The sequence below is a fragment of the Macaca nemestrina genome, chromosome 7 (genome assembly GCF_043159975.1).
Source record: "Macaca nemestrina isolate mMacNem1 chromosome 7, mMacNem.hap1, whole genome shotgun sequence".
Lineage (NCBI taxonomy): Eukaryota > Metazoa > Chordata > Mammalia > Primates > Cercopithecidae > Macaca > Macaca nemestrina.
The window spans coordinates 22484131-22508728 of NC_092131.1; the positions used below are offsets into that span (position 1 = coordinate 22484131).

General features: G+C 37.4%; 1 long non-coding RNA gene across 3 annotated transcripts in view; it reads left to right on the plus strand.

Moving 5' to 3' along the window:
• The window catches only part of LOC105467606 (uncharacterized), a 316568-nt gene that overhangs the window by 160028 nt on the left and 131942 nt on the right, over nucleotides 1–24598 (plus strand). The gene's annotated exons all lie outside the window — the stretch shown is intronic.

Genomic DNA, 24598 nt, shown 5'->3' on the forward strand with positions numbered 1-24598 from the left:
TTTTTTTTTCTTTTTTTGTTACTAACTTCTTGAGTCTCTTACTTGAATACACAAAAATGTGTGCACAAATACATGCACAAATGTGTACTCACAGAGCTCGACTGCTTACTCTCTGTTTTCTTCCTTTTTGCCTGGATTCTTCACTATCATGAGGCGAGTGAGGCACTTGCTTTGGGTGTGATATTTAAGGGGAGACCAAAAAGCTCCTCAATCATGATAAGGGCCAATAATATTGAAGTACTGGGCTACATGGAAGTCTAAGATGAAAAGAAAAGCGGTAATACAGATCCTATTTTTATTAAATATGTTGATTTTTTTGGTCATAAATTTTTGCCATTATTTTTGATTTGTAAAATATTGTATTGAAGTATTATTTTGGTTAATGAGTTTTTGTTGTCCTTCAAATTTTGCCCCTAAGGCAAGTGTCCTGCTACTCTCACCCACATCCTCATAGTGCTGGCCCAGCCCAGATGATTCTACTTCTATCAAAGGGAATGAAAGATACATTGAAGGCTTTAAGGGCTCTGAGCATTCTATTACTTCAGTTCCTAAATGACCATTAGGAATGTTCCACTTCTGTACAACTCCTCCAAAAATATGGCCCTACAGGATTTTGGAAGGGCAATGGATGTTATGAGCAAAATGAACAAGCTTTGAAACATATAACTGATATAGTTTGGCTCCGTGTCCCCACCCAAATCTCATGTCAAATCGCAATCCCCAGTGCTGGAGGTGGGGTCTAGTGGGAGTTGATTGGATCATGGGGGCGGTTTTCTCATAAATGATTTACCATCGTTTTCTTGGTGCTGTTCTCATGATAGTGAGTGAGTTCTCATGAGATCTGGTTGTTTAAAAGTGTGTAGTGGCTGGGCGCTTTGGCTCATGCCTGTAATCCCAGCACTTTGGGAGGCTGAGCGGGGGGCGGGGGTGGATCACGAGGTCATGAGTTCAAGACCAGCCTGGCCAACATGGTGAAACTCCGTCTCTACTAAAAATACAAAAAATTAGCCAAGTGTTGTGGCTGGTGCCTGTAATCCCAGCTACTTGGGAGGCTGACAGAGGTTGCAGAGAGCCAAGATCATGCCATGGCATTCCAGCGTGGGTGACAGAGGGAAACTCTGTCTCAAAAAAAAAAAAAAAAAAGTCTGTAGTACCTTCCCCCTTGCTATTGCTGTTCTGGCCATGTGACTGTGCCTGCTCCCATTTCTGTCTTCCGCCATGATTATAAGTTTCTGGAGATCTCCCCAGAAGCTGAGCAGATGCCAGCATCATGCCTCCTGTACAACCTGCAGAATGGTGAGCCAATTAATCCTCTTTTCTTTATAAATGATCCAGTCTCTGGTATTTGAGAGCAATGCAAGAACAGACTAATACAATCACTATGGAAATCTAAGGCTTAATAAAGACTCCGAGGATTAGAAAATACATCCATGTTCTAAACTTGAACCTTCTTGACAACATCCACCTGTGAATACATGCAAACAATTGCAGTGATGAAGAACATGCTATTTCTCAACACAGTCAATTCTAACTGAGATCTCTTTCAATGTTCATGCTTACAGGGAATCAGATGTGAGTCTTCTTGACATTTCACATACTGGCTCACTTTGCATCTCTTGAGCTCTTATTTAATAATAGCTCCCTCTTCTAGAGTTGGTGCAAAAGTAATTGCTGTTTTTGCCATTAAAAGTAATTGCAAAAACAACAATTACTTTGCACCAACCTAATAAAATTTGAAGGCAGATAAAAACTGGCATTTTCTTGAAGCCAGTTACTTTCCTTTTGGACATTTATCCTAAGGAGATAATCATTAATTTACTATTAAATGTTGCTTTAGAATTTGAATTACATTGAAATAAAAATGAAGATTCTGGTAGCCATAGCCATCATAATTCAGTGCTCAAGTTGTTTTCTCAGAGTTGAAATGTGGTAATCTTAACCTGGCTGGTCATTAGAATCCTCTGATGGAGTTTTTTTATTTATTATTTATTTTTTGAGGCAGAGTCTTGCTCTGTGGCCCAGGTTAGAGTGCAGTAGAAGGATCTCAGCTCACTGCAACCTCCACCTTCCAGGCTCAAGCAATTCTCCTGCCTCAGCCTACCGAGTAGCTGGGACTAAAGGCATTTGCCACCAAGCCTGGTTAATTTTTTTTTTTTTTTTTTTTTTTTAGTAGAGACGGGGTTTCACTATATTGGCCAGTCTGGTCTCGAACTCCTGACCTCAGGTGATCCACCTGCCTTGGCCTCCCAAAGTGCTGGGATTACAGGTGTAAGCCACCGCACCCAGCCTGATAGAGTTTAAATTATATATATATATTTATGTTTGGAATCTATACTTCAGGTCTTCTTAGATCTGGGGTGGGGCCCAGCATTCGTGCTCTTTAAACCTCCTCAAGAGACTGGAATGTTCAGGTGGGTTGAAAACCGCTTCTTTCCTGCTAGTCAGCTGAACAGGAAAATCCACTAGTCTCTCTCTTCCTCCAGGTCAGGCCAAAAACCCTACAAGTTAAAATACCTTATTTACTTTCATAAAGTAAGCTCCTTTTCTGTATTTAAGCTTCTGAAAGTACAATAATAATTTTATTGTGGAAAAGAGATTATGTGGGGATTGACTACTTTTCTTGGATTGCCCATGGAGTAGAAAAATTAGGGAAGTGTAGTGGTACCCTGAAGCAGTACGTGACAGGTGTTTCAGAAATCAGAGAAATCTCCGTGAATTTTCTGGAATTTAACTCAGGGAAAATACTTATTTGTCTTGTAAATCACTATAATTAAAGATAATGATAATAATACTTTACATCAAAAATGTGATGCCTGTGTTGTTATCTCTTCGGGGCCTTCTGAAAACCACATGATGAAGGAAAGAAATGTATCCATGTGCCTGCTTACTTCCGTGACTTGTCCATGCAAAATATAGAAGACAGACATTCTAATGCTAACATCGTTAATTTACCTTAGTAAGATCTACCATAACCATAACATCAGTCTTTATTAAACGTGCTACACAGTATTTGTCAGTTTTAAAAAATGTTAATTAAAAACAGGAGAATTAAGTAAAAACTATAGATGAACCAATATTATATAATCTAATATTTTTACTGAGACTTCAGTTTGATTGAAAGATATGAAATCTATATAATTATTATTTTAGGATGAACATTCATTGGCTTAATAAAATTTTACTGTACCCTATTAACAGTTGATTTTAGACACTAAAGCCAAGTTCTACAACAAGGGAGAAAAGCATGTGTGGTCTTGCTGGCTGTTTATTTGGGCAGAATCAGAAGCACTTTTAAATCTGGCTGGATTCCCTATTTTTAAACTATTTTCCACTTATAAGCACATAATAGCCACAAGGAAATACCTTCAGGTTTTCTACGATACTCGGAATTGGTTCTTTCAGGAGAGAATAATTTGGATTTAAAATGCATGCCTTTAATTAAGAATAACTTTAACTCTAGGATCCATTATACTTTTAAGCAAGGATTGTGTGCCAAACATTGTGCTAGAAACTCTAGATTCAGAAATTAATAAGACCTAGGACTTACTTTTGTGTGTCTTTTACTAAGTTGAAAAGAGCTGACAATGCTAAAACAGGGCTAATGTATTGCAGATCCAGGGTGGCTCCTGCCTGTAACTTGGATTCTTGCACCATTAACCACAGCTCCTCTTATCACATGTGATGAGATTGAATTGGTCCATGATGTCCAATACAGAGAATCAGAATTCTTGAGCACTGATCACTTTAAAGAATTGAAAGCTATCTATATTAACCTATCTTGTGGTGGTGGTTTTCTTTTGAGCTCATAAACGTTAATAACCATTAAAGAGAAATCTAGATTTTAGAACAAAGAGTATTACTGTCATGGTTTCTTAGTATGTTGATGTAATTAACCCCATGTGACACTTGCCAAATATCTTCAAGAATTACATGCACAGAGATTATGTATATATTTATATATTTAGAACTGATTTTTTGGAAACAAAAAACAAAAAAAAAAACTTCTCTCTGAATTTGCTAGATTCTGTTAAGCAAATTAAGGCTAATTTGAGTCCTTTGAATTATAATCAAATTTCATTGTTAATGCAGGTTATCCTTGACCATTTCCCTTGAGCTAGAAAAATATGCATTGTCTACTGAACCTACAAAATTATCAGTTAAGGGAGCAAAAAGGAGACATAAATGTGAGAAGTGTTCACAGAAACTTTCCATGCTACAGTTATCCTGCACGTCATGTTGGAGTCATTTTGACAGAAACGGCTTTCACAGAATGCCCACCAGACATGTTTCCACAGGCTGTTTTGCCACCTGTAGTATTAAAGAATATCCACTATGGGTGCCTTAGGGCTAATCGTTTAGAATTGATAACAAAGTTTTCATGATGCACTGTCTAAAGTGGAATTATTGACTTTAATGCCCGCCCCCACCCCCGTCACCAAAAAATCCAACCAGTTGCCTTATTAAACCCGAAACAAATAATAAACAATGTTTTAGACACTTTTTTTTTTATCTGGAGTGAACACACACACACACTTGCTTATGATATATCTCTGCTGAAATAATTGTTTTTGACCAAATGATGGTCATAGAAAATTTATGCATAATGTATTCTACTCTAGATACCACTTTCTCCTTGATTTACTTATGTAAAATGCACATCTCAAAATCCACAAGCACACAGCTAATAGGAAGAAATGATGAAACCTTGCTTTCCATAAATATGTCATGCAGATGCAGCTGAAATTACATGGAAAGCAGTAAACATGTTCTGTAAACCTGTACTATGAGATATGTGGACTTCTCCCATTTTAGGAAACAGAAAGATCATATAGATATTTTAAGTCATTTCCTTAAAGTTGTAACACCTCTTGCTTAGATACTCTGATCAGGCTATTTAAGCAAGTTTTTTGTTTTATAAATTAAGTTTTTCCTTTTAAGAAAATATCCTTTAAAAAGTTGGAATATCAATGTGATTGTATAGCTAGCTAGTGCTGGAAATCATAGGTTTAGATACTTTAGCACAAAGAAATCTTTTAAGTCGACTCCAAAGGGATTATTCCAGTTCTTTACTGTTTCATTATGCAGCATCTTTGGAGTCCTCATAAAACACAATTGTGAAAATGTCATCTCAGGCTCAAAGGACAAATTATTTTCCAATATGTTATCAAGAAGAAATAGTATAACTATTATGCAAGTTAGATGTTTAATTGCTGTCCTCTATTAATCATGAAAGCTTGATTTGGTACTAATCCCAGAAGTCATTCAGTCATAGAGTCCCCCTCTCACTACAGGAAGCCTTGACATATACCATGTAAGTTTGATCACAGCATATACATGCAACCTACTCTGTGTTCAATTGAACTAAATGTCTTTGACAGAAGATTGATGACTCATTTGAGTAAAATTTTGGCAAATTCATCTACATGTTGGAAATGTCTTCTTTTTTAGGTAGACATTTGCTGTTTCTCTGACCTTCTGATGTCCATTACCCTTTTCTAATACAGAATGATTTTTCCCTTCCGTTGTTGTCTGCAGTCTTGGTGCAATGGTGTGCCAAGGCTCTTTACTCCCATGTCAGAGGTTACAGTAGGTCTTGTTTAACACGTGCTTCCTCTCCCTGCTCAAGAGACAGGCATGTGCCATGACCGTACAGCTCCGTCTCCCAGGACATTCAATCTTGTGAGGAGTAAAACAAAAATAAAATAATAAAATATACCATTTTGGAGGGGTTTAGAGTCACACTGGTGCTGGTGTGCTAATCAGATTGGTGTGTGCATGCCAGATTTTTCCTGCAGTCTCTACTGCTGGACCCCAGGTTCCCTAGAATCCAGTCCTTTGCTAAATCAAAGTCACCAGCCTTCACTTCAAATTTTGTGGCTCTTGATACCTTTCCAATCTATGCTGTTTTCTTAAGTCAACCAGCGTCTGCCTATGCTGCCTGCAAACAAATAACTCTTTTCACTAAAGTTCCCAGTAGTTTACTCCTTTGTTCCTAAGTTCCCTTTCCAGAATTTCTTCACATTCACAGACCCAGCTTTGCAATATAAAATTCTATCTACAATTTAACTCTCTTCTTCTGGCCAAAGAAATAAACTTCCTACAACTGTTACTAAAATTATTTGAATTCTAGATCTTAGACAATTCTGATCACGTTTTTTCTTTGTGGAGTAGACCCATATGGAATGGGAACTTAAAGAAAACACCAAAGTCCCCAAGTCTCCAATCCTTTTTTTTTTTTTTTTGGAAGAGGAGGATCTTATTTCAGTTCCATCACTTTCATTACCATGTGACAACATTTGGTTAATTTTGAAACTGGATTCCAGACTAAATTTTACTGTTTCATTTTGTCTAATGAATTATAGTGTAGCCATTAATTTGGTGCCTGTCTGTTACAATTTAAATAAAATATGATATTGTTCCTTCTGAATTTTCATTAAGTTCACTGGTAAAAATGGTGACTAGACCAGATCCCTGTACCAGACTATAAACAACCTGCTTGTGGTTGACAGTGATTTAATAATCAACAGCTTTTGATGAGAATTTTTTTAAAACTCCAAATTGCTTAACATGTTTAATCACTTAAACATATCTAAGTATCTATATATAAGTCTGCTACATTTTAGTTCAGTCCTTATTTTTCTGTAATTTCTCAATATGATTGCAAAATGTCTCTATCAAACTGATAAGTAGGTAGCATCATAATTAATGGGGGGAGTGTGGCATAGTATCTTAATGGCAGATACAACACACACATAAACTGAATCAAATTTCAGAGTAAGTTTTTTTGAGACAGGATCTCACTGCGTCATCCAGGTTGCAGTGCAGTGGCAATCTTGGCCCACTGCAGCCTTGACTTCCCAGACTCAAGGGATCCTCCTACCTCAGCCTCCCTAGTAGCTGGGACTACGGGGTCAGTGCCACCATGCCTAGCTAATTTTTGTATTTTTTTGTGGAGACAGGTTTTTGCAATGTTGCCCCAGCTGGTCTTGAACTCCTGGACTCAAGTGATCCACCCGCATCGGCCTCCCAAAGTGCTGAGACTGCAGGCATGAGCCACCATGCCTGATGCAGAAAATATTTATTCTGGTTATATATAATGCATCTTTATTAGTTTCTATTCTGTTACATTCTACAGTGTTCCCTTTTTTTAACTAATCATATAAAGTTGGTAGATGGTATCCATGTATTAGTTGTGATATTGTGCTATAGTTATGCAACATGTTATCCCAGGGGAAACTTGGTGGAGGGTATGAGAAATCTTTGTATTATTTTTAACAACTGCATTTGAATCTACAGTTATCTAAAAATTAAAAAAAAAAATCATAAGCTACGAATTTGTGATTCACTAGTGCTTCATCAACAGAAATGTGTAAGATGCTGTGATTGAGATATTAACAAAATTGTAATGAGTAAAACAAGGGTGACTGATGTCGTTATCGTTTTTCAATATTATTGTAAAAGTTCTAGCCACTACAATATGATAAGAAAAAGGAAATATTATTGGAAAAAAATAAAACTAGAATAATTTTCAGGTTATCGCATGATTTACGTGAAAAAGTGCAAAAAGTATAATTGGAAAATTGACAAAAGACAAGGCAAAATTATTCACAAAAGAAAATATCTGAGTAATTTTAAAAAGTAAAACTGTTTGCTCTTATTATTAAAAACTAAAATGCTGTTTTTCAGCCAGGCACGGTGGTTCAAGCCTATAATCCCAGCACTTTGGGAGGTCGAGGCGGGCAGATCATGAGGTCAAAAGTTCAAGACTAGCTTGACCAACATGGTGAAAACCCATCTCTACTAAAATTACAAAAATTAGTCAGACGTGATGGTGCGTGCCTGTAATCCCAGCTACTCAGGAGGTTGAGGCAGGAGAATCACATGAACCTGGGAGGTGGAGGTTGCAGTGAGCCGAGATTGCGCCATGGCACTCCAGTCTGGGTGACAGAGTGAGACTCCATCTCAAAAAAACAAAAAACAAAAAATAAAAAAAGCTGTTGCTGTTTTTTACATTAAAAGTAATGGCAAAAACCGCAATTATCTTTGCACCAACCTAGCATTACTATGTTAATAAGATAAAGACATATACTTAGATGACAGAGAGTTCCACTAATAACCTAACAACTAAGTTTCCATATACGAATGGTTAGCCTGACTATAAAGCTTTTCTGTCCACAAAGATTCCTTCATGAGTGTTCTGAAAGCAGCTGTTGTATAGACCACTTGAGTATTTTGACTCTTAAGACAACAGAGGAAATTTACATAAAGATTTGTCAAAAGGAGGTAAGAGCTTTCTTCTAAAACTATGTTAAGTGGAGAAGAAGATGAAATGCTTTTGTCAGTTTGTAGCATGTGAATACTAGCCAAAATATAAGAGAAATATCTTATTTTCTGCAATAGAGAACTGAGGAATGTAAGGGAATCTCATTTGGAGGATGACGTAATATTGTCTAAATAAAATAACCCTTGCTGTCTGAAGCCACGGACAGAAACGAAAAAGACTTCCGGCCTCTCAATAGGCTTGAAATTGAGGAGAAAGTTGGTTCACACATTTGAATGTTTGAAAACAAACAAAACACCCACCTCGCTCTGCAAAGACGCGGTTCTTCTTAAGTGTTGTCAAATTTCTTCTAAATTAAATGTCTAGGCAGTTACATAGAAAGAAAGGCTATTGAGCCTCAAAAAACAAAGGAAAAATATTTCAGTGTTTCCCAATATTATTTTTATCTCTTCCTTTTCAGTAAAACTCAGCTAATGTATATTTGATACACACACAGTCATGTGGAAATACATCCTGAGAATCATATCACGAAGCTATTTTGTCATTGTGTGAACATCAGAGTGTACTTACACAAATAGATGGTGTAGCCTACTACACACCTGCACGATATGGTATAGCCTATTTTTTCCTAGGCTACAAACCTCTACAGTATGTTGCCATAGTAGATGCTATAGGCAATTGTGACACAATGGTGAGTATTTGTGTATGTAAACATAGAAAATGTACAGTAAAAATATGATATTATATGCATCATGTGGTGCATGACTGCATAGTTAAATACTATACAAATATTAGTGTCAATATATTATATACATTACAATGTATTATAAGGCATACAAAAATAGAAATTAAAAATGTTAAAAGAATTTGATCAAGTAAATACAAGTAGAAATGTTAATACTGAATTCCTCAAACTCTGTGATCAGCTAGGAAGTTCCCTGGGATGTATACAACCCACTTTAGGGAACTCTGATCCGTATTGTAGGTTTAGTGCTTAAGGACATTTTCTTTTTTTTTTTTTTTCTTTGAGACAGAGTCTCACTCTGTCACCCAGGCTGGAGTGCAATGGCGTGATCTCGGCTCACTGCAGCCTCTGCCTCCAGAGTTCAAGTGATTTTCCTGCCTCAGTCTCCTGAGTAGCTGGGATTACAGGCGAGTGCCACCACGCCCAGCTAAATTTTGCATTTTTAGTAGAGTTCGGGTTTTACCATGTTGGCCAGGCTGGTCTCGAACTCCTGACCTAGTGATCTGCCCACCTCGGCCTCCCAAAGTGCTGGGATTACAGGCGTGAGCCACCGCACCCAGCCTTAAGGACATTTTCTTCCCTCCTATGGCAATCTACATAGAAGTACCAAGAAAGGACTTATAAATGGTAGCTGTGGTTCCTTTTATCTCTGTTCATTTTTTCATCAAAGCAGTATTCCATAGTATCATTAAAAAATAACATATGATCTTACTGTCATATTAGGACTCTCTCTTAATAACATTTATTGTCAGCTTAAATGGGCAGACAAATTGTAAGGGAAGTATCATCAGAGGGTATTTTCTCAACTCTCTCCTAACAATTCTTAATAGTGGAGTGATTTACACAGTTCTCATTATAAATCGCATTGACTTTTCCTATGTTAAGGTACATGCCACAAAAGAAATTCCAAATCATATAAATATGCCTATTCGTCCTGATTAGTTAATATCTTTAAATGAGGGAAAATAGACAGATGGTCACCTTTAAGCCTATGAACACACTGGGTTCCTCTTTTGATTATTTTATTTTATCTCTGGCATGCGCAGCTTTATATTTTTTTCCCCATTGTAGTTTTTTTTTTTTTTTTTTTTTTGGTTGTTTTTCAAACATGAAACACTGACAATAATATGACCACATTTATTTTTCAGAAGCACTATCTGTATTGTCCCAGCCGGTGAGTCACCTCTGGATGCGGCACTGCAATTCTGATAAATTAATCTGCAATCGCAGCATGTTTTCCCTTCAAAGAGGAAAGGGCACCCATTGGCATGTGCAAAGACCTTCCTTAAACCCAGCCTTTCCCAGGACTAGAGAACATTTCCAATCCGAGCCACCACCTGAGGAATGCATCACCATTCACACACTCATGTAAAAGGATATTTTAAAATTCCAGCTCATGAAACAGTTCAGGGAAACCAGAATGGAAAAGACAGTGACGTATTTGGCATAAAAAACAAGGTGGCCACCAATGTATCACTTAGGCACCGGCTTTGCGTATTGGCAATCCTATAAAACGCAGTTTCTACCTCACATTGCTATGCCTAATTTAATTTGTTAAGTCATGGTGGAAGACTATTTCAAGTGAAATAAAAGCAATACTTGGCAATAACATTTCACTGCAGTGTACTTACATAATCTAGCATTTATTTCAAACTCAATTTACTAAGGCAACAAAAATACAAAAATTAATGCTATACTTAAACTTTACAGTCACCACTAAATAAGTGCCTTTGACAAATATATGTCATACTTGTCTTTTTACCATCGACACTGACAGTTTGTAAAGTAATGGAGGTAATATAACAGTGAGTAACACCTTTACGCTCATACTGACATCAGTGACAGTATAAAAGAAACAAGTTTTGTTTGTGAGCTTTCCTTCCCTATATCTTACTCATATTTTCCATGAAATTGATAAAAGTCTAGTGTTTCCAATAGGCACATTTGTCTACAAAGAACAGAGACACACTCAATTTAATGCAAGTAACAGAGATTATTGTAAGGCTACCAGCAGCTTTAACATAGGAGAGGCCAGACAACTTGGCTTTGGAAAGTCAGAAAGGGCACGACATTTACCAGATCAGTCCATAGAATTTTTCATTTTGGGAATTTACCATTAGGTTGACTCAGCTATTATACTTGTCTGCTCCACACTGTCAATTTCTAGCTACCAAATTCAGTTTTTCCTTACAATTTATACTCAACACAGAGGAAATCTGATAGACTCAACTCATATTTTGCAGTCTGCTGGCAACTACCCACTGACCAATGGGCCATTAAGCAAATGGACCTGCACAAAGCAGAGGCCTTTAGGTAAAGTATTAGATGGAAGGCAAAGTTGGGATTTACTGGAGCAGAGATTGTGCACGTATTTCACCTAATTTTCTGAATCAGATCCAACAAAGGATTCAGTTTCCCTTGTATCCAAAAAGCTTGGGTTCTAACTTCATTAGGAAACAACATGCTAATTTGGCCCACTCTTACCCTTTTTCTAGTGACCCAATTAATCCATTTCCAATACTAAACTGTACCTACTAAACTGTACCTAGGCATGTATCCTTCTTGTCACCATCTTGAACATACCTGATGCGCATCATTAATGGCACATGCTGTAGTTGTTATCTTCTACCCTAAATACCCTCCTGAAGAAACTGATTTTGGCTTAACCACTTTCACTTGGTCACTGAAATGTAAATGTGAAAAGCTCATCAACCGAGAGAAGTGGTTCGGAGGCATTGAGGATGCGGGCGCTGTATTGTGTCCTAGAGAACATTTGGCAACGTCTAAAAACATTTTTGGCTGTCACAACTAAGTGAGTTTTCCTGGTATCTAGTGAGTAGAGACCAGGATGCTGCCAAACATCCTACAGTGCATAGGACAGCTTCCACAACAAAGAATTATCTGGCCCAAAATGTCAATAGCATCAAAGTTAAAACAAAAACAAAAACAAAGCAAACAAACAAAAAAACAAACGTTGCTTAGAGGCACTCCGAAACTCACATCCCAGAAGGACACAGATGCAGGCTAATTTTGAACAGAGCAGTCTTCCAGTTAGAGCAAATCTTAGTAACTGAAGGAGACCCCTTTTGTAAACATCCAATCTGGAAGAATTGGCCATCCAAGCAACTGTCACCCTGTATTGCATTCCTTGCCAGTATGTGCATGTTCTGACCTATATACGTGCACAGATTCTGGTGGGGAAATATGTCTCTTGCCCTTTCTTCTTGCAAAAGTCAGTGTGAAAAGTAGACTATCCAGTTATACATTTCCCCAAATATCCTTCCTGTTGCACTCATAGAAACTTAGAAGCTTGATTGCAAATAAGACTCCTCATGCTCAGTTAGGAGCTTACAGATCTAGCCCACCATAATCCTCCACTACTTTAGTGAATTTAGGGAAGCCTACTCAACTTGATCTTCCTGAATGCTTGGAATTCAAATGAAGGGGTTGAATCCAGTGAGGAGCTAATAAATTTTTTTCTGGGTGATTGTTATATGGCAGACCCAGTGCTGGCTTGAAGGGAATTATAAAATTGGAAGACAACCTTTCACTGATTAGTTAATTATATCTCTCAGATAAAACTGTGTTTTCCTATGAATGTATTTTTCCTTTATGCCAATGATAGCACACAGCACCAGGACTATCCTTTATGCTGACTGAGTATTTTCTGAACGTGGACTTTTTTTCTCAACTCTTTATTCTTCCCCAGTGCATATGAGGAATACATTAACACTCCCACGTGTCCATCAATTACAACAAAGTGGCTATTTTTAAGTAAATGTGTGTTTCAAATATGTGTTGTGTTTGGAGGAGAGATAAGAGAGGAACGTAGGAATTTGACAAATTTTTCCAAGTATATCTGACTCTCCCAATCCCAGGAAAAGTGATTCTTTTATACTTTTTTATCAGCATCTCAATTCCAGTGAAACTATTCTTGGTTTCCAAAATATTTTGAATCTTGTTTCTGCCTCAATACCTAATATACCCTTCACTCATAAGTTTTCCTAAAACCTGGATTACAATAACAAAATGTATGTATTTGTATCAAGCACCACTGGCATTTCTGTATGTCTACTGACTCCTTAAATCCTTTGAGGTAGCCACTATTATACTCCTCAAAATGCAGATGAAACAATTGAGGTACAGTAAGGTCATGGAAGGTTGGATCCTGACAGACTCTCTCCAGTGCCTAAGCTACTCCAAAATCTCTACTTATCCAAAGCTTTTAAGTTCTATTTTGATCCTCCTGTACAAATCCCACAAGCTTTAAGGCTCAGGCACCTGCTCCTCAACTCACAGCATTATTTCAGACACTTCTTTGGAAATTCATGGTGCACCTCCTTGTGATTTCTCTGCTATGGTTGTGCTGCATATTTAAATATGTGCATGGCTATTGGATAGTGCAATCAATAGTGCAATTGAAGGTCTTCTTATGCTCATTTTATCTTTTTAATCTTTCTAGTCTGTCTGCCATTATCATGACTACCAGCAGAAAGTCAAAAGCTATTTGCTTCTAATTATGATTTCTATATAATCAAATGAAATCCAGAAAGACTTAAAACTTCAACCTTATTCCAGATGATACTGAAAACAAACAAATAAAAAAAGCTCGATTTTCTAAGACTTGAAGATAGAACAATGTCGTTACCAATATTCTACCCTCAAGAACAGTGGACCCAGCCAGCCCAGGTGACATGGGGAGGGAGAGAGATAGATTCATTGGTTGGTGGCCAAGCAATTATACAAGGAACCACTCCTCCAGTTGGCTCCAATTCGGGTGACTCACTCTTGCCTTTCACTCTGCTTCCCCTGATTTTTTCTTCTCTATCATAGTCATAACCACATTGATAGGGGACAATTTTTTTCTCAGAAAATACAGCATGGCTGATTTCCTTGTTGCCTCATTTACCCTACATTTGAGCACCTATAACATTTGTGTTACTTTTATTATTATCACAACTTATGATTCCAAATGAATTATTGATATTCCTTCCTGGGTCCCATTTCTGAAGGTCGTGTGTGTGTCTCACTGACTTTTGCAAAACATCTAATATCCTTATTCAAATCTGGAAGGTTTCAAAAATCACCCTTCAGACGAATATTTTTGTTAGGTGAATGTTCGTGTGTCTGTTGATATAGTAAATAGATATTTGGTTATAAATACATATAAACATGATTCACAAATACCAGTGATAACAAGGAACCAACATTTGCATCTTTATGAATTACATGTGTGATGTATTTATGCACAAACCCCATGTGACCTTGTCCCCTTAATATTTGAATATAGTTTCTTCTGGAAGCTAAGTTTGCAGTGTTAAGCAATGTAAGTTCAGACCTTTCATGTTGCACAGTAAGAAGTCCTCTGTACAACTTAATGACAAGGTCGACTTGAGCAAGATGGGATGTTGATATAATCTATAATTTACTTAGTCAATAACAGAGAAAATGATCATCCAACTAATGTGCTATTTGGTAACAAGATATAATCAAATGGCTAGGGGATGAAACAACTGTATAAGCAAGATTTTAGAAGGCCAAATATGGGACTCTGAGTCTAAACGTTGGACACCATATGCAAATTTTATAGCTCACTCTTCCTGAATAAGAAATCTTGTGCATGACTTAAATGTCATAAACATTTTACAAGTCTTTGCTAGCAGCAGATTTCCTGTACTGGGAGTTAAAGGGCAAGTGTAAACTTGAGAACATGCTCTACATATGTATGACGGATATTAAAACACACCACATGACCTTTACAAACATATCAGGCTGGCCACTTTTATCCTGAAGATAAACTGCCAGACTGAATCCATATTTTGATCAAGTCACTGATGTGTAAAATCTGTAGATTTAAAAACATAAGGGTCTCCGTCTGTATAATAATATTGACAAATGCCACATACTCTGTGAGGTACATCACCTTTGTATTCTTCAGAATTTTTTCTCTTTCTAAAATTCCTAACCCAGAAATACAATCTGAAATGCAGTTTATCCAGATAAAGTAAATTATTCTTTAATTTGGTTCTAATGCATTACATTAATGTAATTAATTGTACAACTTGATTATGGCCTACATGGCATAATTGCAGAAGCCAAGAGCTTAAAATAAGTACTCTGTCTTCAAAATACATCTTGAATGACTAAGTCAAGTTTATATTACCTGACTATAGGCTTAAAGAGGAAAGAGGGAGGAGATAAGTGAGAAGGGATGTTTTACCTTGGGAGATATGGTAAGAAAAAGAGACTGAGTGATGTCTGGTGGATGAGTGATGGATGAAGACCAGATTGTGTTTGCCTCTTGGTTTTGTGCAGGACCAAATCAAGATATAAATATGAAATAATGCATTCTCCTTTTCACCTGCACTTTTGTCTGCCACCCTAACAGAAACTTCTGAGTGGTTTATTCATCGGCAAATTAAAAGGGAGACTCTATAAGCCATAAACATAGAAACTAAAGTTTAAACCCTGAGAAAGAAATCTGAATCTATTTTCTTTACAATTCAGATTACAGTCTAGACCAGTTTAATAACAGCATTAGTTTTATCCACTCAGGAAAATTAAGACTTGGAGTGAACAAATCTTGATATGCCAGAACAAACTTCAACCCACCTGAAATGTCATTTTTGTGTTCTTGTGCTTTCTCTGACGCCATGGAAACACCACTCTCAAGTTAGAATGGAGAAAGTAGCAGAAATCACATAACCTGAAAATATGAACTGTGGCCTCATAGATGTGCCATTTTAAATATCTGGAAATTATGTTTAATTTGAATGACTGATATTTCAAGTGGTCTTGAGACCTTGCACTTAATTCTAAAGCAAGTGCTTACCAGGCAAAGAAATGGTCTTAAGGCACTGCTCATTGGTTATATATTCAGAAATCTCAACCATAAAGAGTGTTTTCTTTTCTGTTTCAAACTGAAAGCCCAAAGAATGTGAATCTTAAACACGCCATATCTTGAGAATTAAGCTCTTACATATCTGGATACTCAACTTATTTATTTTTGTAAGAAACATTTTACAAGGCTCCTTTTTAACGTGAGCCAGTAGTGCAGTCTTTTGTACATTGAGAAGATATAAGCCTGAGAGAAAGATTGCTCCTGCACATCAAATGAATTAAGATCTTCAGACATGCCCTGAGACCACTGTGGAATCTAATATATAACATCAGGAGAGTTTATTTTTCCATGTATCCTTCTTCCAATTACTGTGTATTCTAGCACTGCCACTTTATGTAACATTATGTAAAGAATTCTCTATTAAAGTCATAGCAATAAACTCCAGTGCTTCTGGTCCACTTTGCATGAGATAAACATCCCACACGTGTTACTCATTTTAAGTGTATTTCATCTGTGCTTGCTGTCATTCAGGCTAGATAACCAACATAACATCGTGGAAAGTAATGTGATACAGAAGATATTATTAATGTTATTATTTTATCTGGATTTTTAATCTAGCTTGCAAGAATGTTTTTCATGTCTGGAAAATAAGGAGACTGTGATCCTATCGCTGCACAATCTGTTAATAGCAAACATCGAGGAAATGTAATTTGTCTGGTTTGATAACTTTGTCAAGGGAGTTTTAGAAACTACTCTGAAAATTACCTGTAATCCATTTGGGAGAAAGAAAAAAAGATGTGATTTTACAAGAGAAAGGAATTTTCCCACTGGATATGGCTATTTGTATAAAGGCAATCATATAACTTTTTGAAATTATATTCCCCTAAATGTTTAAGTGAAGTATTAAGTATGTGGCCTTATTAAAAATCTTGGAGTTTATTATTTCTATGCCGGGCCAAATTTTTATTTCATTTTCTGCATTTAAGCATGAACTTATCTTATTAGTATGACATTCATTTTACATATACTATCTTGCCCTGTTGGCTGATTTTTTTTAACAATATGTCTTATTTTATCCACTAGATTAAAAAACTATAATAAAACTATTATCTTATTACATGTTTCTGTAAGATTTAAAATATTTCTGGAAACCCAGAATATTTGAAACTAAGTATATTTTCCCATGCTAATTTTCACCTTGGGCTATATAGCTCTCTTTCTGGATGTGCAGTATCTACTGATTCATTAGTGTATTCCTTGGGACTGGTACATAGTACATCATCAATTAATGTTTACTGAATTAAATTAGTGCTCAACGTGTACTCATCTTGTGGAATACCCAATAGTATAAAAAGAATGACAGTACTCCCATGCATTTTAAATGTATGTTTTGGTAGTAAAATATTTAACTGACTGATCTAGTTTAGATGTGTGTTCCCACACAAATCTTATATTGAATGCAGTCTCCCATGTTGGAGGTGGGGCTTGGTGAGAGGTCACGTCATTGGATCATAAGGGAAGATTTATCATAAATGGTTTAGGACCATCACACCTGGTACTGTCCTCACAATAATGAGTGAGTTTTCATGAGATCTGATCATTTAAAAGCGTGTAGCACTTCCCTCCTCACACTCTTGTTCCTGCTTTTCCCGCGTGATATGCCTGCTATCCCTTCACCTTCTGCTGTAACGGGAAGCTTCCTGAGGCCTTCCCAGAAGCAGATGCCATGTACAGCCTACAGGACTGTGAGCCAATGAAACCTCTTTTCTTATACATTACCCACTTGTAGGTATTTCTTTATAACAATGTGAGAAATGAACTAATAGACTGGTCAAAGCTGTTATAATCTTTACAATTTCTGAGTTACCAGGGCATTTATTTCAAAATATAGCTGAGGATTCATTACTTTATTTAAATGTTAGTTTTCACCAACTTTCACATAATTATTATTTAACGTAAGTGTTACTTATATGAAAAGAGAGATTGAAATAGTATTAATGTTGAGGTATTGAAATACAAATCTTGGACAGAGTAGGACTTTTTCTACATCAGGGCATTTTACTGAGGGCATTTTAGTGTGAATTAAATGGCTATATAAAGAAAAGTATGCATATACTAAGTTTCTTGTTATTTGCATAATTGACTATTCTTCATTTCTGCTTAATTGTGTTTATATTTCTTTCTTTAGCCCCTGTAAACGACATATATGTGTGCTGACACAGCAGGCGAAGAAACAGAAAATATTGGCATACTATGCTTGAGTTTATAATGTGAAAAAAATAGTCTACTTTTTTAATATACATTTTTATTTTATTGTTATTATTTTTCATTTTTGTAGAGACAGAATATCACCATATTGCCCAGGTTGGTCTTGAACTCCTGGCCTTAAGTGATTCTCCTGCTTCAGCCTCCCGCAGTGCTGGGATTATAGGTGTGAGCCAAAATGTCTGGAAAATATAGTCTATTGAAAGCCTTAATTCAATTTGATATTATACATTATTATTTGATGAGACCTCAGGCTTCTATATCAGAAAGAAGAGAACATCTTTCTCTGGACATATAAATAGGGAATCAATAACAAGTTGTGCTTCATGATAATATTACTAGAAGTAATTATTTACTAAGAAGGTAAAACTCCCAGTGTTAAATATACATATCGAAAATGTGATTTACAAAGCAAATGCCATTGAATTTTTATGTCTTCACCTTCATATTGAATTGAGTTCCTCTTAAGTACTCATACCCCTCACCCAGATTCTAGGAGCTATTATAGTTATGCCATAAATATGATACTTTATGAGTTCAACATAAGGCATGCAGTAAGCCTTAGGCGAACTGGGGTTGAACTAAGTTCATTATTTTTTCACTACTGTACTATAAAATGCATTTTAGGTCCCATCCAGGTTATTTATGTCTCAAAATTAGATGTAATCTTTTCAAAGAAGTAAGGTGAGATATTGGGGGAAAAGGATCAGATGTAACATTTCCAGCTTTCCATTTGTGAGCTGTGTTCTTGGAGCCCAGGGAATGCGGCAACACACTTAAGATTTATCGATCTGTTCCCATCGTTACACTGTAGACAGGCAGACTGGGGGCTTGCAGTTTACTTATTTATGTGAATTCTCTTGGCTTTTGATTGTTTTAAAATGAAGCTAGAGTTTCAGAAAGATGTAAAACTGATGCTCTCTGAAGTCCTCCAGGCTTTTGTGATACTAGCAAAAAAGAGTGGTGATTGGAGCTCCCGCACACAATTCTAAGCGCCGAAGTAAATCAAGGCAGGACAGTAGGGAGGCAAGAAACAGTGCTGAAGGGCAGATCATGGCTGCAGACCCTTCCAGAACGCTGCGTGCATGTTTGCTCATGTTATGCTAGCTGGAGCTTCCTTCGTTTTTGTGCTAAAGTGTCTTATACCCACTCTTCCTTTTATTCTTCTTCCAATAAACACAAAGGGTATGTCCTATAATTCCATTCCAGCAGATGAAGACATTGAGACCCAAATAAGTTAAATAACTTGCCTCATGCCACGAAGCTCTCATGGAGCAAAGATGACATTCCAATCTAGCTATGACCCTGAAACTAGTATATTCGTTGATTAGAGGTCAGGGTCACTGTTGCCCAGATACAGTGTTTGATACAGCCTGCACATCTGGGGTATTAAGCTGTTGTATTCTTGTATAAAATAAAGCAACATAGGGAGAACCCACCTCTACAAAAAATAATGAAAAATAATTAACCAGGTGTGGTGGGACACACCTGCAGTCTTAGCTATTCAGGAAGCTGAGGGAGGATTGCGTGGGCCTAGGAGTCTAAGGTTACAGTGAGCTACGATCATGCCACTGCACTCCAGCCTGAGTGATAGGGAAAGGCCTCCTCTCTAAAAACAAAATTAAACTAAAGGCACATCTAAAGACAAAATTGGTCCCTACAGTGAAATAACTTTCTTAGGGGATGCTTTTGGGGCACTGCTTTCAATTTAGTTAAGCACCCTGCCAACCAGGCACGTGCCAGATGCCGTGGTAGAGAGGTGGATGGAACCCAGCTATCAAATACCTCCAAATTACAACTTGTTTGTAAACAGATTCTGTGGCATGCTGAATAAACTTTTCTTTTAAAATTGCCTTTGTCATTCACAGCAAATCTTCTTCCTGGAGGCTTCTCCCATCAACCCAACCTCTGGAGAACTGTCCAAACATCAACACTCACCCTTATGCTAAAACCTTTGTTCTAAAGATGAACACTACCTTTGAAAACTATAGAGACTTAAATCCAGATATCATCATAAATTGTTAAAGAAGTAAATCCATATGAATATAAATAGCTATCTAAGAGGCAAGATGCAACAACACATATTACTCTCCAGGCCAAAAATAGTGATTAAAATCCAAAGATTTTCCTAAGAAGCTCTAATTTTATTGAGCAGGGCCAGAAGATGCATGAGAGGGCTAACATTACCCAGAGATAGTTGAGTTAAATGGTCTTAACTCCTTTTTATATCTACACGATGTCTAAAATCTAATTGTATTCAATTCCTATTGCTGCTGTAACAAATTACCACAAACTTCATGGCTTAAAAACCACATAGATTAATTCTCTCACAATTCTGAAAGTCAGAAATTAAAATATCAAGATGTTGGCAAGACTGCATTCCTTCTTATGGCTCTAGGGGAAAATTTGTTTCCTGGCCTTTTCCAGCTTCCAGAGGTTGCCACATTTCTTGGTTCCTGGATCCTTCTTCCATCTCCAAATGTCATCAATCCAACCTCTGCTTCTGTTATCACATCTCTCTGTGACTACAATCCTCTTGCCTCCCTCTTAAGAGGACCTTTGTGAACACTGGGTCCACCCAGATACTCTAATACAAGCTTGTCCAACCTGTGGCCCATGGGTCGCGTGTGGCCCAGGATGGCTTTGAATGTGGGCCAGGATGGCTTTGAATGTGGCCCAGTATAAATCTGTAAACTTTCTTAAAACATTACGAGATTTTTTTTTAAGCTCATCAGCCATCATGAGTGTTAGTGTATTTTATGTGTGGCCCAAGACAATCCTTCCAATGTGGCCTAGGGAAGCCAAAAGAGTGGACACCCTGATCTAAAATTCTCTTCATCACAAGATCCTTAACAAAAGCACACAAGTCTCTTGCTATGTAAGGTAACACATTCACAGGTTTCAGGTATTAGGATATGGATGTCTTTGGAGAGCCTTTATTCAGCCTACCTCACTAATCAACTAATATCTCTTGAGTATTTACAAGTCACTCCTTTCTTCCATTTTAAATATTGAGTATCTCTTACATAGTAAGGAATCTGTTAGGTTTCAGTGATGCAAAAATGAATAAGACTTTGTCCCCACCCATAACAATAAGAAAATTAGCTAATACTTACTGACCTTTTGATATGTGCTAGACACTCTGGCTATTTAACTCAACTCACAAGAAGCCTGTGAGGTAGGCCCTATTTCTTATTCCATTTGTGTAGATGAGGAAATTGAGTCACTGAGAAGTTAAGTAATTTTACAGTTTAAGCAGCTGGTAGGAGGTAAAAATCAGGATCTAAACCTAGGCAGCATGTCCCTGGGCCTGCCACTTACCTACGCTGCTGACAGATGGTCCCCTTGACAGTTCAATATTCACTTCTTGTCAGAAGTGAATAAATCATTCAGACTTCAGCTAACTCTCAGAACAGTTTCTGGCACATAGTAAGTACTCTGTAAATCCTGGTGATGGCAATGGTGACGATGACAGTAGTTATGATAATGATAACTTGAAAAATAAATTGGCTCCCTTTACTGGGGAATGGCTTGGCTAAGGCAAGGCAGAGCTCTTGTACTCCTTACTCATCAGCACTGCTGGAATATTACATCAATATTAGAGGGATCAAATATAGAGTTTGAGAAGAGCGGTCCTGTAAACGAAAGAGAGTAGCCAGTTCTTGGTTGCCATTTTTATCTGAAGTCTCTGCTGTCTGCTACCGGAATGAGAAAATGTGTTTGTCCTATGGCTTCCCTAATTATCCACTAATTAAGCAAATGATGGATAACCACTATCTCTTCCCAGTAGTATAACAAGGTAGGTGGGCCAGTGCCCTAAGCAAAGGGGTGTGATGAATACACAGCATGGCATCTGCCATTACCAACATCATCTCAGCTCCCAGCACAGCAAACCCAGCCAATCTTTTAAAACATCCTATGATTAGATTTACTCTAAATTATGCCCCCTCTCATGTGTCCAAATCCAGGAAATGCTACATCATCTCACACTTAAGCTAAATATATTGAAGTACACAAATTAACATCTGAGTTTATTAGCAGCAGCAGCAAAAGGAAATGTCTACAAATTCAAACTCAATCATGATAATTGAATTTCTATTAACCACCCTGGGAGGTATAGTTTTGCTAACAGGGAAGGAAGGAAAGAAAGTCATTTTTGTTGCTGCCATAACAAATGGCCCTCTGCAGAGATTAATCCCAACATTCTGAGTGCTTTAATTATTTACTTTATTTTCCCGAATACCTCCACCCACACTACTGTACTTCCAGTGGTTCTGGATTTGAATCTTGTGTTTTATTTCAAAAAGACCATTGTACTTCTTTCTTTTTACTGTATTAGTCTTTACTTGTGATTCTATGATAGTGAGTAATATTTAACCTTTTGAATGAAGGCATTAAATAAAGCAAAAATCTCACCATTTATAGACGAGATGATGCTGAAAATCACCTTATTTGATAAGATCATCAGTTCAAATATAAGCTGGAAAAGCACATGCATAATCATTGTGATAGTTACTCAAACAGATCAGAAACCCTTGAAGCTCATAACATTGAGACGATTTGAAGGTGCAACTCTAGAAACATTCCCAAGCAAATTTTGCATTTATTCAGTTGACACTTACTTTTTGAGTGATTACTATATTAATGGCAGTATGCTATGGGAGGGCATTTATCTGTTAATATATTAGGAGTAAGGATGAGAATGGTAAATATTGCAAAAGATTTGATGGGAGAATTGGGTTTTGGCAAGTAATTTTAAAGAGTGGAATTTTGACTGAGGGAGACATGGAGAAAAATAGTCCAGACTGATAAAACATCAGGAGTAAAAGAGTGAAAAAAGCGGGTTAAGGCAAGAATCTTGAGAACTGTGAATGCCAGATGATATGGTTCAGCTGTATCCCCACCAAAATCTCATCTTGAATTGTAGTTCCCACAATTCCCACGTGTTGGGAGGGGGCCCAGTGGGAGGTAAGTGAATCATGGGGACAGGTCTTTACCATGCTCCCCTTGGGATAGTGCATAAGTCTTATGAGATCTGATGGTTTTATGAAGGGGAGTTTCCCTGCACAAATTCTCTTCTCTTGTCTGCCTCCATGTGAGACGTGCCTTTCACCTTCTGCCAGAATTGTGAGGCCTCCCCAGCCACGTGGAACTATGAGTCCATTAAACCTCTTTCTTTTGTAAATTGCTCAGTCTCAGGTGTGTCATTATCAGCAACCTGAAAATGGACGAATACACCAGCCTAAACATTCAGGAGCTTTGGTAGGTAATGGAATACTCTACCCAGGAAACTCATTATGTCTGAGAGTAACAAGAGGAGATGAGAGGGCCCCCTCCTTGTCAATCGTTCCTTGCATTCTAGACATATAGTGAACATCAATAGGAATATGGGTGTATTCCTTTCCTATATCTGCTGTTAACAAATAACCACAAACTTGGTGGGTTAAAACCACACAAATTTTTCTTATAGTTCTGAAAGCAAGTAGTTTGGTCTGGTCTAAGGGGGCTAAAATATGTGTCTGTGGGGCTTTGCTCCTTCTGGAGAGCCTCAGGAAGAATCCTTCCTCTTGCCTTTGAAGCATCTGGAGACTGCCTGCTTCCCTTGGCTCATGGCTGTCCTCCTCCACCTTCAAAGCCAGCAACATATATCTGGGGCCTTCTCACACCGCTGTCTCTCAAATTCCTGTTTTCTGCCTCTCTCTTCCACTTTTAAGGATCTGTCTGATTACATTGGGCCTACCCAGATGATCCAAGGTAATCTTCTTCTTTTAAGGTCAGCTAACCAGCAACTTGCATTTCATCTGCCATTTCAATTCCCCTTTTGTCATGTACTATATCATACACACTTATGCCAGGCGTTAGGATATGGGTGTCTTGAGGGGTGAGGGGTGGCATTATTCTTTTTATCAGTCAGGAAAGGAACTGATTTGAGGGAATGATAGTAAGGTAGACTTTGAACATTCTGACATGGTATTTTTTAAGTGGGAGAAGTTTATGACAATTCATGATAAAATGCCTGTGGCTTATAGTTGGCCACCGACAAAATGAGTCAATAGTTTGTACAAGAAACACCATGGGCTTGGGGGTGACTTTAACCACATTCTGTCATTATACCCACTGTGAGTATTAGGCATTGGACTAGACCATTTTCATAAATTATCTCATTAAAAATTCATAATGATGGACGGGCACATCATTCTCTTCCATGAAGCCAGTTTCTGGTGCGAAAAAAGGTTGGAGACCACTGGTCTAAACCTTGCACTAAACTCCATGCAAGTATATTCAACTGCCTTACATGTATCTCCACTCTCCACTTGGATCTATGAGGAATCCCAGTAGAACGAGATCTAACGCTGAACTCATGATCTTCTCTGTGACACCTCCCTGTCGCACTCTCTCATCTTCTTCAGTGAGTCCTCCCCTCACTTTCCTGTTTAAAATAGCCTACTCCCTTTCCTTTCATTTC